We start from the raw sequence: 14,506 nt of genomic DNA on the forward strand, positions 1-14,506 counted from the left end.
TAACACTCAGTAAATACAGAGTACAATAATATATATAACCCATAATAAGCATACTGATAACCAATGCTATAAGCCTGCCTGTACCCTAGGACTAGATGCAGACCATACGTGGCCAGCTCACAGGACAAACTAACCAACCCAGGCGGATGTATACAAAATCCTAAGTGGCCAGTAAACACCCAAATAGTGCATTTAGCCCGAACGGCTCATGGGACAAAAATATCTACCCTAAGCCAGTAAGGCAACAGGATCCCAAAATAATAGTGGGAGAAAAACAAAAAAAAAGAGCACTGGAACCGCCAGGAAAAACCTCAGAGCACTAGAAGAAGGGGTTACCCAAATGGTGACCAGAGCGGAGTCCGTGGGCAGCCAGGCAAGCAAGCAGGACAGGGACCAGAGCAGCCCCACGCGTATCGCCCTTCAAGAGAGGGCTTCGTCAGGGGAAGTACCAACATGTGTCCCAAACCTTGTATAAATACCGTCCCAATAAATAGAACAAACGGCCCACCTGTGACTGAGCAAAGAAGCTGCAAATATGCAGAAAGTCCTGAAATGAAAGTGCCAGCCAAAATGCAGCCGGAGCTAGCTGAGATAAGGAGCCAGTCCCACGTCCAGCCGGGCGGGGAAGAGAAGGCGGCCGCTGTCAGAGTGAGCGATGAAAGCCACACCCACACAGCAAGCTGAAGGAGAGCCAAAAACACAGGCGCAAAAGCACCAAAAGCCCAGCTGTGAAGCAACAGCTGGAAAAAAGAATCCTGGCAACAGGAAAGCCCATAGTTATAAAAATATATGTATATGCACAGACACGGGATAGAGGTATTAAGAAAATATATGTTATAATAAGGATGGTAGAGATCCTAAACAGGAACCGGGGAGCCTACAAAAGTGTGCCCAGCCAAGGGGTGATCAGTCCCAAGGCAAAATATCCATATATGCATGTATAAATATGCATACAAATGCATACACATACATACAGAAGAAGGAGCTAGATGGAGGTGCAATTGTGTACCAGAGGCCCTAGTTATAGATGTAAACAGCGGAACGCTAACCTAAGAAAAAATAAATAATAATAAAAATAAATAACAAACCCAAGAGAAACTAAGAAAAAATAATAATAAAGAGAAAATAATAAATAAAAAATAACAAAAAAATAAAACTAAAAAATAATATAAAAAAAATAAATAAATAAAAAATAATCAAGAAACTGAAAAATAGAAAGGCGTACCGAATGCCCAAAATGGACAAGAAACATGCACACACAGCAATCAACCCCCGGGGGACAACCTCACAGGCATGCAATTTTAATAAACAAACACGCCAAGAAACAGCCACCAACCAAATCCAACCCATACAATTGTATTGTAAACACATCTGCAGCATAAATAATGTCATTATAAGCACCATCTTTATTGAATAAATATACAGCAAAATACATGTATATACTACACACAGACTAGTATGGGAAGGAAACGTAAGGACGACTGAAAAGATAATAACAGCCATGCCAAAACAGAAGAATCAAATGTACCGGTAGAATACACCGAAATCTATCTTATGCATAAAGGACAACCCCAAAAGAGAGTAGGGGCAGGAACTATGCCCAATGGGCTAGGGAAGAGAAAAGAACAGCCAAAAGTAGCTGATCAGCCCCAACCATATGCCCAAACCGGCTAACAAGATGAAAGCCAGCATAAGTGAAGAACTACCTGGATGTCCCATGAGCCAGAGGAATCCCTATATAATGTGTCAAACATGCATCATGTCCTGATGCCCCATGAGCCAAAAATACCTGTACACAGTATGTAGTGCAGCAAATGGAGGCTAAACCCTATCCTGATACCATCTAGTACATATATTTTAATAAGAACACCGAAGGGTGTAAATAAAAACCCAATGAACTACCACTAGAGTAGCCCACTCCATCAGCAGATGTAAAGTGCAGTGCAAATAAATAAAGGCCATCATGTTGCTATACAAATCCAACCGCAGACACAGTAAGGCGCCGATCGTAATATAGATGAATCCTCAAAAAAGTCCAATTAGAACGTAGAGAGTCCACTTTAGATTGGAGGAAAAAGTGATTCCCAATAGGCGGAGTATACACGAGGTCCATCCGGGACGACTCTAGAGAAGGAAGAGGAATCCAGACCCATCCAGTCCAAAGAGGCACCAAACCATGAGATAACCAACCAGACAGATCTCATCCCAGGAAGCCCGTAAAAAGGAGTTCTTCATTGAGACCTGTTGGGGTAACAGAAGACAGATTGAAAATCCAACGGGATTCACGGCGTAACAGGGATGGCTTGAGTGGGCCCCCCCTATTAGAGACAAGGACATGCTCCAGGCCAACCACCTTGGTATTGGTAACCCTGCCCGCATGATGAGCAAGAAAGTGGGCCGCCACAGGGGTGAGAACTTTACCCTTGGATGCATCATTGGAAGCCAGATTAATGGTGGAGAAGTGCTTCTGCACTCTCCGTCGCAATTCCTGCGACGTTTGACCCACATATATAAGCTGACACGGGCAAATAAGGGCGTAGATAACGCACGTAGTCCTACAGTTTATGTATGAAAGAAGTCTGTGCCGACTACCATTCTGGGGATGAACAAAAAAGTCTCTTGTGGTCCCCATATGCGGGCAAATGCTGCAACCACCACAGGCAAACGAACCTCGGAGTTTAATGCCCCGATTGATACTCACAGTCCGTCTCCTATAGTGGCTCCTAGATAGTATATCCCTAAAATTAGGGGCCCTTCTAGCTACCAATAGGGGTTGTGCACTGACCACATCAGCAGTTTGAAGGTCCGTCGTCAGAATGTCCCAATGCCTGCGCAAAATCGCCTTAAGGCCACCCCAGTTATTATTATAGCCCGTGATAAACCTAGGTTTATCATCACGTACCTTGTTAGATGCAAGCAATAGGGAATCCTGAGTATGGAGTCTTGCTCGTTGGAAAGCAGTAGAGATACTTCTGTGCGGGTAGTGCCTTTCCTTAAAACGATCCGTGAGCCTTAGTGCTTCCGCTCGAAAGTCCACATCGGACGTGCAATTCCTTCTCACTCTCAGGAATTGCCCAACGGGCACTCCATCCCTGGTGTGCTGTGGATGGAAGCTTCTGTAGTCTAAAAGACTGTTTGTGGCCGTCGGCTTCCGAAACAGCTTGGTGGAGATGGAGCCATCTTCTTCAATCCTAATCTGTAGGTCAAGATACGTGGCTATGGAGGATGACATAGAGTAAGTCAATAGAATGTTATGTGTATTCATATTCAAGGACTCAATATAACTCCTACATTCCTCCATGGTGCCTACCCAGATGAAGAAAACGTCATCGATATATCGTGACCAATGGGCAATCCTACTCCTGAAAGTCGATGACGGGTAGATGACCGTGGCCTCCCACCATCCCAAGAATAGGTTTGCCAGGGCTGGCGCACATCTGGCACCCATGGCCACACCTGACGTTTGTAGGTAGTATGTCCTGTCGAACAGAAAGTAATTATGCCTCAGGATGAAGTCTAGAAGGTCCACCACCAGAGAGTCATGCATGCGGTCCGAGTGTACCACCAAATCCAGAAAATATAGAACCGCCGTTATACCATCCTCGTGACTAATGTTGGAGTAAAGTGACTCGACATCACATGTCACCAAAATAGCCCCTGGCGGAAGCTTCAAAGAGCGACAGATATTAATAAAGTGTGCCGAGTCCTTCACAAAGGATGGTAAGTTCTTAACTAGTGGTTGCAGGAAGTGGTCCACATAGATACAGGCTTTCTCACACAGGCTGCCGATGCTGGCCACAATCGGCCGGCCCGGTGGCCTGCGGATGTCCTTATGGACCTTGGGCAACATATAAAATGTAGCCGTAATGGGGCATTCAACCCACAAGAACTGGAATTCTTGGTGATTGATGATACCAAGGTCTCTGGCACGCTCCAGAAGGGCTCTAAGGCGAGCACCAAACACAGCCGAGGGATCTGATGGAAGCTTTTTGTAAAACCTCTGATTCCCTAGTTGCCGGTTGGCTTCCTCCAAGTAGAGGGTATGTGGCCAAAGGACCACGTTGCCCCCCTTGTCCGCTTCTTTAATCAAGAACAAATCATTGTTCTTGAGGTCAGACAAAGCCCGTTTTTCCTCCCTACTCAAATTGGAAGGAAGCAATGGTCTTAAGGGCATGGACATGATGTCTTTTTTAGTTAATTCGAAGAAAACCCTGACAGATGGTACTAGAGAAAAAGGGGGTGCCACGATGGACCTGTTGCAGTATGGAAACCGATTCCTACCTCCACCCGACTCGTTCTCCTGGAGTAGTCGTAAAAGATCCTGCATAACCTGCTGGTCCGTCTGGTCGAGATCCCTCATAGTCTGGGGCCTGTTGTGTAAGACTCGAAGAACCAGGTGCCTGCAAAACAGATACAAGTCCTTAACTAAAGTGAACTTATCCGCGGTTTGTGAAGGGGAGAAAGTCAAACCCCTCTGAAGAACTCTCAGTTCTGTAGCGGAAAGAACATGATCAGAAAGGTTAATGACCTGCAACAAATTATCCGATGCCACCATTGGTCCCAAGACAGCCCCGGAAGAGGGACCCATTAGTATCTGCGACGGTTCCTGTGTGGTTTCTGGACCTGTGGTCGTCGTCCCCCAAATCTCGTTATTCGTGGTGACATTGGGACGGCGCTTACGGCCCCTTCTGATCCGACGTCTACCTCGCTTTCCGCCGAAGATAAAAAATCACTCTCTGAGGTGAAGTCTGCACCTCTAGTAGACTCCTGTGCTTGGATCCTGGTCCTCTGAACTGGAGGCGCCCGTCTCTGGTTGCCCTGGTGCCGCCATTGGAATGCCCTGGCCGACTCAAAATCGGAGCGGTCCCTGGAAAACTTAGATTTCTTTTTGTTGACAATATCCCTTTCATATTTATCTAAATTTTCCTTGAGCCTAGCCCTGAAAGGTTGGACTTGTTTAGCATCATCAAATTTAAGGAGTTGACCCTCCAGATCCTTAACCCTGATCTTAGTATTAAATAATAACTCCCTGTCATGTTCCAGCAGCATGTTCATGATGATGCTAGAGCATTTCAATAGGCCCTGTTCCCATGTGGTCCGAAATGCAGATGAAGGTTCCCACGCTGGATAAATGGGAACCCTAAGGCCCCGAGGGACAATATTCAACCTAAGGTATTCTTCTAGACTACGGATTTTCCACCATAGTCTAATCCCCAACCTATGGGCTGATGTTAAATCTGTGGACAGTTTAGAGAAATCAGAATCCGGTACCGGAGCATCCCCAGGCATAAAGATGTTGGCCGATTGAGCCTGCCAGGCTGCCTCACGGGAGTCCCAATCCATATCCAGCAGGTAGAAAATCCAAAATGTAGACTGTAAAAAGAAGAGATACAGTGGGGCAAAAAAGTATTTAGTCAGTCAGCAATAGTGCAAGTTCCACCACTTAAAAAGATGAGAGGCGTCTATAATTTACATCATAGGTAGACCTCAACTATGGGAGACAAACTGAGAAAAAAAATCCAGAAAATCACATTGTCTGTTTTTTTAACATTTTATTTGCATATTATGGTGGAAAATAAGTATTTGGTCAGAAACAAAATTTCATCTCAATACTTTGTAATATATCCTTTGTTGGCAATGACAGAGGTGAAACGTTTTCTGTAAGTCTTCACAAGGTTGCCACACACTGTTGTTGGTATGTTGGCCCATTCCTCCATGCAGATCTCCTCTAGAGCAGTGATGTTTTTGGCTTTTCACTTGGCAACACGGACTTTCAACTCCCTCCAAAGGTTTTCTATATGGTTGAGATATGGAGACTGGCTAGGCCACTCCAGGACCTTGAAATGCTTCTTACGAAGCCACTCCTTCGTTGCCCTGGCGGTGTGCTTTGGATCATTGTCATGTTGAAAGACCCAGCCACGTTTCATCTTCAATGCCCTTGCTGATAGAAGGAGGTTTGCACTCAAAATCTCACGATACATGGCCCCATTCATTCTTTCATGTACCCGGATCAGTTGTCCTGGCCCCTTTGCAGAGAAACAGCCCCAAAGCATGATGTTTCCACCACCATGCTTTACAGTAGGTATGGTGTTTGACGGATGCAACTCAGTATTCTTTTTCCACCAAACACGACAAGTTGTGTTTCTACCAAACAGTTCCAGTTTGGTTTCATCAGACCATAGGACATTCTCCCAAAACTCCTCTGGATCATCCAAATGCTCTCTAGCAAACTTCAGACAGGCCCGGACATGTACTGGCTTAAGCAGTGGGACACGTCTGGCACTGCAGGATCTGAGTCCATGGTGGCGTAGTGTGTTACTTATGGTAGGCCTTGTTACATTGGTCCCAGCTCTCTGCAGTTCATTCACTAGGTCGCCCCGCGTGGTTCTGGGATTTTTGCTCACCGTTCTTGTGATCATTCTGACCCCACGGGGTGGGATTTTGCGTGGAGCCCCCGATCGAGGGAGATTATCAGTGGTCTTGTATGTCTTCCATTTTCTAATTATTGCTCCCACTGTTGATTTCTTCACTCCAAGCTGGTTGGCTATTGCAGATTCAGTCTTCCCAGCCTGGTGCAGGGCTACAATTTTGTTTCTGGTGTCCTTTGACAGCTCTTTGGTCTTCACCATAGTGGAGTTTGGAGTCAGACTGTTTGAGGGTGTGCACAGGTGTCTTTTTATACTGATAACAAGTTTAAACAGGTGCCATTACTACAGGTAATGAGTGGAGGAAAGAGGAGACTCTTAAAGAAGAAGTTACAGGTCTGTGAGAGCCAGAAATCTTGATTGTTTGTTTCTGACCAAATACTTATTTTCCACCATAATATGCAAATAAAATGTTAAAAAAACAGACAATGTGATTTTCTGGATTTTTTTTTCTCAGTTTGTCTCCCATAGTTGAGGTCTACCTATGATGTAAATTACAGACGCCTCTCATCTTTTTAAGTGGTGGAACTTGCACTATTGCTGACTGACTAAATACTTTTTTGCCCCACTGTATATGGAAAAACGTAAAAACAAAAAAACAAAAACAAAAAAAAAAAACAGAAAAAATAATGCAGCAATACCCACCCAGCAAGTGGTGTCACAAAGAACAGCCGTAAAGTAAAGAAGCAATAATAACAGAACACCCACTCAGTAGTCAGTGTTCCAGAGCAATACTATCAATTAGTCCCAAATAGGACGTGTGCAGCCCAGTATGAAAAATCCCACCAAAACAGTGGGAAAAGACACTTTTTGGAATAAGCAATGAAATAGGGCGCACTACCAACATATAAACCTAATATAAAAAAATATATCCATAAATACGGGGTGCAAGCGAGTGACAAAACGACCAAATATAACCAGCAGAAAGAAAAGTATCACTCCAGTTATGCACACCACGTATAAAAAATGAAAACATAATGTAGGAAAAAACACAAGATTTTATTGACACACAACATAATAAAACATACTTAAAAACAGAAAGGCAAGGCCCTGTCCATAACACTCAGTAAATACAGAGTACAATAATATATATAACCCATAATAAGCATACTGATAACCAATGCTATAAGCCTGCCTGTACCCTAGGACTAGATGCAGACCATACGTGGCCAGCTCACAGGACAAACTAACCAACCCAGGCGGATGTATACAAAATCCTAAGTGGCCAGTAAACACCCAAATAGTGCATTTAGCCCGAACGGCTCATGGGACAAAAATATCTACCCTAAGCCAGTAAGGCAACAGGATCCCAAAATAATAGTGGGAGAAAAACAAAAAAAAAAAGAGCACTGGAACCGCCAGGAAAAACCTCAGAGCACTAGAAGAAGGGGTTACCCAAATGGTGACCAGAGCGGAGTCCGTGGGCAGCCAGGCAAGCAAGCAGGACAGGGACCAGAGCAGCCCCACGCGTATCGCCCTTCAAGAGAGGGCTTCGTCAGGGGAAGTACCAACATGTGTCCCAAACCCTGTATAAATACCATCTCAATAAATAGAACAAACGGCCCACCTGTGACTGAGCAAAGAAGCTGCAAATATGCAGAAAGTCCTGAAATGAAAGTGCCAGCCAAAATGCAGCCGGAGCTAGCTGAGATAAGGAGCCAGTCCCACGTCCAGCCGGGCGGGGAAGAGAAGGCGGCCGCTGTCAGAGTGAGCGATGAAAGCCACACCCACACAGCAAGCTGAAGGAGAGCCAAAAACACAGGCGCAAAAGCACCAAAAGCCCAGCTGTGAAGCAACAGCTGGAACAAAGAATCCTGGCAACAGGAAAGCCCATAGTAATAAAAATATATGTATATGCACAGACACGGGATAGAGGTATTAAGAAAATATATGTTATAATAAGGATGGTAGAGATCCTAAACAGGAACCGGGGAGCCTACAAAAGTGTGCCCAGCCAAGGGGTGATCAGTCCCAAGGCAAAATATCCATATATGCATGTATAAATATGCATACAAATGCATACACATACATACAGAAGAAGGAGCTAGATGGAGGTGCAATTGTGTACCAGAGGCCCTAGTTATAGATGTAAACAGCGGAACGCTAACCTAAGAAAAAATAAATAATAATAAAAATAAATAACAAACCCAAGAGAAACTAAGAAAAAATAATAATAAAGAGAAAATAATAAATAAAAAATAACAAAAAAATAAAACTAAAAAATAATATAAAAAAAAAAATAAATAAAAAATAATCAAGAAACTGAAAAATAGAAAGGCGTACCGAATGCCCAAAATGGACAAGAAACATGCACACACAGCAATCAACCCCCGGGGGACAACCTCACAGGCATGCAATTTTAATAAACAAACACGCCAAGAAACAGCCACCAACCAAATCCAACCCATACAATTGTATTGTAAACACATCTGCAGCATAAATAATGTCATTATAAGCACCATCTTTATTGAATAAATATACAGCAAAATACATGTATATACTACACACAGACTAGTATGGGAAGGAAACGTAAGGACGACTGAAAAGATAATAACAGCCATGCCAAAACAGAAGAATCAAATGTACCGGTAGAATACACCGAAATCTATCTTATGCATAAAGGACAACCCCAAAAGAGAGTAGGGGCAGGAACTATGCCCAATGGGCTAGGGAAGAGAAAAGAACAGCCAAAAGTAGCTGATCAGCCCCAACCATATGCCCAAACCGGCTAACAAGATGAAAGCCAGCATAAGTGAAGAACTACCTGGATGTCCCATGAGCCAGAGGAATCCCTATATAATGTGTCAAACATGCATCATGTCCTGATGCCCCATGAGCCAAAAATACCTGTACACAGTATGTAGTGCAGCAAATGGAGGCTAAACCCTATCCTGATACCATCTAGTACATATATTTTAATAAGAACACCGAAGGGTGTAAATAAAAACCCAATGAACTACCACTAGAGTAGCCCACTCCATCAGCAGATGTAAAGTGCAGTGCAAATAAATAAAGGCCATCATGTTGCTATACAAATCCAACCGCAGACACAGTAAGGCGCCGATCGTAATATAGATGAATCCTCAAAAAAGTCCAATTAGAACGTAGAGAGTCCACTTTAGATTGGAGGAAAAAGTGATTCCCAATAGGCGGAGTATACACGAGGTCCATCCGGGACGACTCTAGAGAAGGAAGAGGAATCCAGACCCATCCAGTCCAAAGAGGCACCAAACCATGAGATAACCAACCAGACAGATCTCATCCCAGGAAGCCCGTAAAAAGGAGTTCTTCATTGAGACCTGTTGGGGTAACAGAAGACAGATTGAAAATCCAACGGGATTCACGGCGTAACAGGGATGGCTTGAGTGGGCCCCCCCTATTAGAGACAAGGACATGCTCCAGGCCAACCACCTTTGTATTGGTAACCCTGCCCGCATGATGAGCAAGAAAGTGGGCCGCCACAGGGGTGAGAACTTTACCCTTGGATGTAGTCTAGAAGAATACCTTAGGTTGAATATTGTCCCTCGGGGCCTTAGGGTTCCCATTTATCCAGCGTGGGAACCTTCATCTGCATTTCGGACCACATGGGAACAGGGCCTATTGAAATGCTCTAGCATCATCATGAACATGCTGCTGGAACATGACAGGGAGTTATTATTTAATACTAAGATCAGGGTTAAGGATCTGGAGGGTCAACTCCTTAAATTTGATGATGCTAAACAAGTCCAACCTTTCAGGGCTAGGCTCAAGGAAAATTTAGATAAATATGAAAGGGATATTGTCAACAAAAAGAAATCTAAGTTTTCCAGGGACCGCTCCGATTTTGAGTCGGCCAGGGCATTCCAATGGCGGCACCAGGGCAACCAGAGACGGGCGCCTCCAGTTCAGAGGACCAGGATCCAAGCACAGGAGTCTACTAGAGGTGCAGACTTCACCTCAGAGAGTGATTTTTTATCTTCGGCGGAAAGCGAGGTAGACGTCGGATCAGAAGGGGCCGTAAGCGCCGTCCCAATGTCACCACGAATAACGAGATTTGGGGGACGACGACCACAGGTCCAGAAACCACACAGGAACCGTCGCAGATACTAATGGGTCCCTCTTCCGGGGCTGTCTTGGGACCAATGGTGGCATCGGATAATTTGTTGCAGGTCATTAACCTTTCTGATCATGTTCTTTCCGCTACAGAACTGAGAGTTCTTCAGAGGGGTTTGACTTTCTCCCCTTCACAAACCGCGGATAAGTTCACTTTAGTTAAGGACTTGTATCTGTTTTGCAGGCACCTGGTTCTTCGAGTCTTACACAACAGGCCCCAGACTATGAGGGATCTCGACCAGACGGACCAGCAGGTTATGCAGGATCTTTTACGACTACTCCAGGAGAACGAGTCGGGTGGAGGTAGGAATCGGTTTCCATACTGCAACAGGTCCATCGTGGCACCCCCTTTTTCTCTAGTACCATCTGTCAGGGTTTTCTTCGAATTAACTAAAAAAGACATCATGTCCATGCCCTTAAGACCATTGCTTCCTTCCAATTTGAGTAGGGAGGAAAAACGGGCTTTGTCTGACCTCAAGAACAATGATTTGTTCTTGATTAAAGAAGCGGACAAGGGGGGCAACGTGGTCCTTTGGCCACATACCCTCTACTTGGAGGAAGCCAACCGGCAACTAGGGAATCAGAGGTTTTACAAAAAGCTTCCATCAGATCCCTCGGCTGTGTTTGGTGCTCGCCTTAGAGCCCTTCTGGAGCGTGCCAGAGACCTTGGTATCATCAATCACCAAGAATTCCAGTTCTTGTGGGTTGAATGCCCCATTACGGCTACATTTTATATGTTGCCCAAGGTCCATAAGGACATCCGCAGGCCACCGGGCCGGCCGATTGTGGCCAGCATCGGCAGCCTGTGTGAGAAAGCCTGTATCTATGTGGACCACTTCCTGCAACCACTAGTTAAGAACTTACCATCCTTTGTGAAGGACTCGGCACACTTTATTAATATCTGTCGCTCTTTGAAGCTTCCGCCAGGGGCTATTTTGGTGACATGTGATGTCGAGTCACTTTACTCCAACATTAGTCACGAGGATGGTATAACGGCGGTTCTATATTTTCTGGATTTGGTGGTACACTCGGACCGCATGCATGACTCTCTGGTGGTGGACCTTCTAGACTTCATCCTGAGGCATAATTACTTTCTGTTCGACAGGACATACTACCTACAAACGTCAGGTGTGGCCATGGGTGCCAGATGTGCGCCAGCCCTGGCAAACCTATTCTTGGGATGGTGGGAGGCCACGGTCATCTACCCGTCATCGACTTTCAGGAGTAGGATTGCCCATTGGTCACGATATATCGATGACGTTTTCTTCATCTGGGTAGGCACCATGGAGGAATGTAGGAGTTATATTGAGTCCTTGAATATGAATACACATAACATTCTATTGACTTACTCTATGTCATCCTCCATAGCCACGTATCTTGACCTACAGATTAGGATTGAAGAAGATGGCTCCATCTCCACCAAGCTGTTTCGGAAGCCGACGGCCACAAACAGTCTTTTAGACTACAGAAGCTTCCATCCACAGCACACCAGGGATGGAGTGCCCGTTGGGCAATTCCTGAGAGTGAGAAGGAATTGCACGTCCGATGTGGACTTTCGAGCAGAAGCACTAAGGCTCACGGATCGTTTTAAGGAAAGGCACTACCCGCACAGAAGTATCTCTACTGCTTTCCAACGAGCAAGACTCCATACTCAGGATTCCCTATTGCTTGCATCTAACAAGGTACGTGATGATAAACCTAGGTTTATCACGGGCTATAATAATAACTGGGGTGGCCTTAAGGCGATTTTGCGCAGGCATTGGGACATTCTGACGACGGACCTTCAAACTGCTGATGTGGTCAGTGCACAACCCCTATTGGTAGCTAGAAGGGCCCCTAATTTTAGGGATATACTATCTAGGAGCCACTATAGGAGACGGACTGTGAGTATCAATCGGGGCATTAAACTCCGAGGTTCGTTTGCCTGTGGTGGTTGCAGCATTTGCCCGCATATGGGGACCACAAGAGACTTTTTTGTTCATCCCCAGAATGGTAGTCGGCACAGACTTCTTTCATACATAAACTGTAGGACTACGTGCGTTATCTATGCCCTTATTTGCCCGTGTCAGCTTATATATGTGGGTCAAACGTCGCAGGAATTGCGACGGAGAGTGCAGAAGCACTTCTCCACCATTAATCTGGCTTCCAATGATGCATCCAAGGGTAAAGTTCTCACCCCTGTGGCGGCCCACTTTCTTGCTCATCATGCGGGCAGGGTTACCAATACCAAGGTGGTTGGCCTGGAGCATGTCCTTGTCTCTAATAGGGGGGGCCCACTCAAGCCATCCCTGTTACGCCGTGAATCCCGTTGGATTTTCAATCTGTCTTCTGTTACCCCAACAGGTCTCAATGAAGAACTCCTTTTTACGGGCTTCCTGGGATGAGATCTGTCTGGTTGGTTATCTCATGGTTTGGTGCCTCTTTGGACTGGATGGGTCTGGATTCCTCTTCCTTCTCTAGAGTCGTCCCGGATGGACCTCGTGTATACTCCGCCTATTGGGAATCACTTTTTCCTCCAATCTAAAGTGGACTCTCTACGTTCTAATTGGACTTTTTTGAGGATTCATCTATATTACGATCGGCGCCTTACTGTGTCTGCGGTTGGATTTGTATAGCAACATGATGGCCTTTATTTATTTGCACTGCACTTTACATCTGCTGATGGAGTGGGCTACTCTAGTGGTAGTTCATTGGGTTTTTATTTACACCCTTCGGTGTTCTTATTAAAATATATGTACTAGATGGTATCAGGATAGGGTTTAGCCTCCATTTGCTGCACTACATACTGTGTACAGGTATTTTTGGCTCATGGGGCATCAGGACATGATGCATGTTTGACACATTATATAGGGATTCCTCTGGCTCATGGGACATCCAGGTAGTTCTTCACTTATGCTGGCTTTCATCTTGTTAGCCGGTTTGGGCATATGGTTGGGGCTGATCAGCTACTTTTGGCTGTTCTTTTCTCTTCCCTAGCCCATTGGGCATAGTTCCTGCCCCTACTCTCTTTTGGGGTTGTCCTTTATGCATAAGATAGATTTCGGTGTATTCTACCGGTACATTTGATTCTTCTGTTTTGGCATGGCTGTTATTATCTTTTCAGTCGTCCTTACGTTTCCTTCCCATACTAGTCTGTGTGTAGTATATACATGTATTTTGCTGTATATTTATTCAATAAAGATGGTGCTTATAATGACATTATTTATGCTGCAGATGTGTTTACAATACAATTGTATGGGTTGGATTTGGTTGGTGGCTGTTTCTTGGCGTGTTTGTTTATTAAAATTGCATGCCTGTGAGGTTGTCCCCCGGGGGTTGATTGCTGTGTGTGCATGTTTCTTGTCCATTTTGGGCATTCGGTACGCCTTTCTATTTTTCAGTTTCTTGATTATTTTTTATTTATTTTTTTTTTTATTTTTTTTTTTATATTATTTTTTAGTTTTATTTTTTTGTTATTTTTTATTTATTATTTTCTCTTTATTATTATTTTTTCTTAGTTTCTCTTGGGTTTGTTATTTATTTTTATTATTATTTATTTTTTCTTAGGTTAGCGTTCCGCTGTTTACATCTATAACTAGGGCCTCTGGTACACAATTGCACCTCCATCTAGCTCCTTCTTCTGTATGTATATGTATGCATTTGTATGCATATTTATACATGCATATATGGATATTTTGCCTTGGGACTGATCACCCCTTGGCTGGGCACACTTTTGTAGGCTCCCCGGTTCCTGTTTAGGATCTCTACCATCCTTATTATAACATATATTTTCTTAATACCTCTATCCCGTGTCTGTGCATATACATATATTTTTATAACTATGGGCTTTCCTGTTGCCAGGATTCTTTGTTCCAGCTGTTGCTTCACAGCTGGGCTTTTGGTGCTTTTGCGCCTGTGTTTTTGGCTCTCCTTCAGCTTGCTGTGTGGGTGTGGCTTTCATCGCTCACTCTGACAGCGGCCGCCTTCTCTTCCCCGCCCGGCTGGACGTG

The 14,506-nt window shown here is 44.6% G+C and overlaps 2 long non-coding RNA genes across 2 annotated transcripts; one reads left to right on the forward strand and one right to left on the reverse strand.

Moving 5' to 3' along the window:
- Positions 1-1,684: 1,684 nt before the first annotated feature.
- Positions 1,685-4,341, reverse strand: LOC138647801 (uncharacterized). The gene is made up of 4 exons (XR_011315043.1): positions 4,282-4,341; positions 3,311-3,479; positions 2,903-3,216; positions 1,685-2,241 (listed from the first exon to the last, which is right to left on the reverse strand). It is a non-coding gene; the product is annotated as an uncharacterized lncRNA (long non-coding RNA).
- Positions 4,342-10,760: 6,419 nt separating this feature from the next.
- LOC138647802 (uncharacterized) lies at positions 10,761-12,017 on the forward strand. The gene is made up of 3 exons (XR_011315044.1): positions 10,761-10,820; positions 11,623-11,791; positions 11,886-12,017. It is a non-coding gene; the product is annotated as an uncharacterized lncRNA (long non-coding RNA).
- The last annotated feature ends 2,489 nt before the right edge of the window (positions 12,018-14,506 follow it).

Source organism: Ranitomeya imitator, chromosome 8 (genome assembly GCF_032444005.1).
Source record: "Ranitomeya imitator isolate aRanImi1 chromosome 8, aRanImi1.pri, whole genome shotgun sequence".
Lineage (NCBI taxonomy): Eukaryota > Metazoa > Chordata > Amphibia > Anura > Dendrobatidae > Ranitomeya > Ranitomeya imitator.